The sequence below is a fragment of the Nerophis ophidion genome, linkage group LG08 (genome assembly GCF_033978795.1).
Source record: "Nerophis ophidion isolate RoL-2023_Sa linkage group LG08, RoL_Noph_v1.0, whole genome shotgun sequence".
Lineage (NCBI taxonomy): Eukaryota > Metazoa > Chordata > Actinopteri > Syngnathiformes > Syngnathidae > Nerophis > Nerophis ophidion.
Window position 1 is genome coordinate 9,981,392 of NC_084618.1, and position 4,773 is coordinate 9,986,164.

Genomic DNA, 4,773 nt, shown 5'->3' on the forward strand with positions numbered 1-4,773 from the left:
TATATATATATATATATATATATAAAATGACTATCATTATTGGGGTGTTACCATTTAATGAAAAGTTTTCCAAGTGTCAGGTATTTAAGTTCAGTGTGCAACAACAGCATTTAAATATCAGTACCACCTGCCAAGCCGTCACTACACATTTACCAGGAATTGATTACCGTGGACCTCAACGAAAACAAGTTGAAAAACTTATTGGTGTGTTACCATTTAGTGGTCAATTGTACGGAATATGTACTGTACTGTGTCACACCTATGGATCATGTTTTGTTTTGTCATGTTATGTTTTGGATTTTGGACATTCAGTCACGTTTTGCACTTCCTGGTTTTGTTTGTTTCCATGCCAACGTATTAGTTCCCACCTTGTCACCCTGCCCTCGGTCCCGCACCTGTTCCTGATTATCACAGCCAGTATTTAAGTCATTTTCTTTCTGTTCATCATTCTGGGATCTTCTCACACTCACCCTACCCACGCTGTTCAAACCTTCACGTCCTCGTCCACAGTTCCATGCCGTGGAAGTTTTTGTATTTATGCCATTGTGCTAGTTTTGTTTTGTTTGTATATAGTAATGCCATTGTGCTGTTTTGTTTTAAGTATAGTATAGATTTTTATCTGCCACAGAGCGTGTCCTTGGTTTGCCTTTTTGTAGTTTGTTTGTTTATTTAATAAATATCATGTACTTACATTCATGCCTGACTAGTCCCACATCATCCTTGCATCGAGGAAGCACAAACATCCACAGTCCAAGCCTGACTTACTGTGCAATCTACTAATAAAAGTTTCAATCAATCAATCAATCAATCAAAAGAAAAGGGAAATTGTACATAGACATCCTGGATTAAAACCAATACTTCCCATCCAAGCTGATGGAGCTTGAGAGGTGCTGGAAGGAGGGAAGGGCAAAGAAGAGTGAGCGAAACTGCCCAAAGATAGGTGTGGCATCATATTCATAATTGCTGGCAGAGGAGCAAAAGCTGTCAAAACTTATGAACGTGGGATTTATTTTTTATTAAACTTGCAAAAAAAAATGTAAAAACATATTTGCGTTGTTATTGTGGGGTATTGTGTGTAGAATTTTGAGGAAAAAAAGGAATGCATTCCATTATAGAATAAGGCCGTAATGTAACAAAATGTGGAAAAAGTTGTAAATACTTTCCAGATGTACTGTAGTTGTGCCTATAAACTACAATTTGGACAGCCCCCAGACAAAATAATAAATAATAAATGGTGAGAAGAGGACAAACATTTAGAAAGAAGACATGAACATCGTTGAAAGTAGAATAAAAGTGAAAGGAGGCTTGGCTGCAGTTCCGGTCCACTTGCACACAAAGTGGGCCAAAAGTCAGTAAGGCATGCGGGAAATATGGAAAGTGGGAGGTGAAAGATGTCGGCACATTAATGGCAGCACTCATGAAAAGTGGGACGCAGCAGAGACCACAGGAGGTTTGTCACCGTGACATTTTGTGTGCTTGCACAAAGACACACAATTATTTCAACAACCCTTGGAAGTCCGGGCAACACATTAATAACTAACTGCTGTACATCAATAATAACTACTGTACATCAATAATAAATACACAACATCAATAATAACTACTGTACATCAATAATAAATACACATCAATAATAACTACTGTACATCAAAAATAACTACTGTACATCAATAATAACTACACAACATCAATAATAACTGTACAACATCAGTCTGTTGAAGCAGCGTGGAGAGGAAACATCCATGTTGGTCAACAAGCTGCTCATTTCTAGGCTACTAGTTCTTCTGTCCTAACATTCACACATATAACATTCTACATCAAAAACATATATTTATTATTATTATTTGTAAATGTAAAAACATTCACACATATAACATTCTACACCAAAACATATATTTATTAATATTATTATTATTGTCTAAATGTCCAAACATTCTCACAATAACATTCTACACCAAAAACAAATATTTGTTATTATTATTATTATAGTGTAAATGTCCAAACATTCAAACATATAACATTCTACACCAAAAACATATATTTATTATTATTATTGTGTAAATGTAAAAACATTCACCCATATAACATTCTACACCAAAAACATATATTTATTAATATCATTATTATTGTCTTAATTTCCAAACATTCACACATATAACATTCTACACCAAAAACATATATTTATTAATATTATTATTATTGTCTAAATGTCCAAACATTCTCACAATAACAGTCTACACCAAAAACAAATATTTGTTATTATTATAGTGTAAATGTCCAAACATTCACACATATAACATTCTACACCAAAAACATATATTTATTATTATTATTGTGTAAATGTAAAAACATTCTCACAATAACATTCTACACCAAAAACATATATTTATTATTATCATTATTGTGTAAATGTCCAAACATTCACACATATAAAATTCTACACCAAAAAAAACATCTACCGGTATTTATTAATATTATTATTGTTGTGTGAATGTCCAAGCATTCACACAAAAAATTCTACACAAAAATCTATTTATTATTATCATTGTGTGAATGCCCAAGCATTCACACGTATAACTTTCTCCACCAAAAAAACATCTATTTATTATTGTCATTATTATTGTTTTAATGTCAAAGCATTCACACATAACATTGTACACCAAAAAACATCTGTTTACCATTAGTTTTCATTATTGTGTGAATGTCCAAACATTCTCACAATAACATTCTACACCAAAAACAAATATTTGTTATTATTGTTATTGTGTAAATGTCCAAACATTCACACATATAACATTCTACACTAAAAAAAAGATCTATTTAATAATATTATTATTTTGTGAATGTCCAAGCATTCACACATAACATTCTACACCAAAATACATATATTTATTATTATTATTGTGTGAATGCTTGGACATTCGCACACAAAAAAACATCTATTTATTATTATTAGTATTATAATCATTGTGTGGATGGCCAAGCATTCACACACATATCATTCTACACATTATTATGTTAGATCCACTATGGACTGGACTCTCACTATTATGTCAGATCCACTATGGACTGGACTCTCACTATCATGTTAGATCCACTATGGACTGGACTCTCACACTATTATGTTAGATCCACTATGGACTGGACTCTCACACTATTATGTTAGATCCACTATGGACTGGACTCTCACACTATTATGTTAGATCCACTATGGACTGGACTCTCACACTATTATGTTAGATCCACTATGGACTGGACTCTCACACTATTATGTTAGATCCACTATGGACTGGACTCTCACTATTATGTTAGATCCACTATGGACTGGACTCTCACACTATTATGTTAGATCCATTTGACATCCATTGCACCAGTCACTCAGAGGGTTGGGTTGAGTATTTCCTTGTCCTGAACCGAGGATGTGGTTGTGGCTTGTACAGCCCTTTGAGACACTTGTGATTTAGGGCTATATAAGTAAACATTGATGATTGATTGATGATTGAGTGAAGATCAAACCGGTTTCATTCTATTTTACTTTCAAAATGAAAAAAACAATTACACCAATTGTTTTGTTTTTAAACTCCCATTAATAAAAATAATAAGTCAACGAGGAACACATTAGTATGTGTGTTTTTAACTTAGGGTCACGTTACTGTACGAAGACCTTATCGGCCACCGTAGACATATTTGTTATTGTTTTAGCAGAGTCACTGTAAGTTTTACTGTAAGTCTCTGCTAAAGATTAGTTTTTTTTTAGATGTGGTTTTGATCGAACCGATAAGGAAATGTGTTTAGTTGAAGTCTGAACAGGAAATAAGCTTCAATCAGCCCGACAAAGACATAAATCCAACATGAAGATGACATTTATGTGACATATTTAATTAGCCATGTTAGTTAGCTTCAATGTCTAATAATTAAAGGCACACCTTGACTCGCGGTGCTAAAGTTAACATTCACAAGTCAACGATATTATTTCCACTGTAAAATCAACATTAATAGCGAGAAAAAAGTCAAGTCAAATAAATGATTAGCGGAGTAAAAACAAAGATTGTTAGCTGACCTACCATGTCTGGGACAGTCCTGGAGGGAACCGGACGTGACTTTTGTCTTCTTTATGCGTCCAATAAAAAACAAAAAAACAGACAGAACGTAATAAAGAAAACAGCTTTTGCTGCAAAGCTCACTCAAATGTTTACATGGATGACATTTTATGTTCGACGCTGAGCTGCCGCCACACACGCAGACTTGTGGCTTCAAGCTTCAAGCTGGCGAGTGGCGAACAGGACCCACATCCTGTTGGGCCTTTCACAATAAGAGTGGGGGAGAGGGTGAGCGATCTGCACCGGGAAGTCACTAAGCTGGCGAGTGGCAAGCAGGACCCACATCCTGTTGGACCTTTCAAAATAAGAGTAGGGGAGCGGGAGAGCGCGCTGCACCGGGAATTGATTGATTGATACTTTTCAATCAATCAATCAATCAATCAATGTTTATTTATATAGCCCCAAATCACAAATGTCTCAAAGGACTGCACAAATCATTACGACTACAACATCCTCGGAAGAACCCACAAAAGGACAAGGAAAACTCACACCCAGTGGGCAGGGAGAATTCACATCCAGTGGGACGCCAGTGACAATGCTGACTATGAGAAACCTTGGAGAGGACCTCAGATGTGGGCAACCCCCCCCCCTCTGAAGACCGAAAGCAATGGATGTCGAGCGGGTCTAACATGATACTGTGAAAGTTCCAGTACTCTGGAATGCCCTCCCGGTA

At 35.4% G+C, this 4,773-nt stretch overlaps 1 protein-coding gene across 2 annotated transcripts in view; it reads right to left on the minus strand.

Moving 5' to 3' along the window:
- Positions 1-4,295, minus strand: part of lzts2b (leucine zipper, putative tumor suppressor 2b) — a 27,916-nt gene extending 23,621 nt beyond the window's left edge. The window contains exon 1 of one of the 2 annotated variants that reach the window (XM_061907663.1): positions 4,065-4,295. The gene's annotated coding sequence lies outside the window, so the exon portion shown is untranslated. The remainder of the gene's footprint in view (positions 1-4,064) is intronic. The other variant, XM_061907662.1, reaches the window with a different exon arrangement.
- Positions 4,296-4,773: the final 478 nt, after the last annotated feature.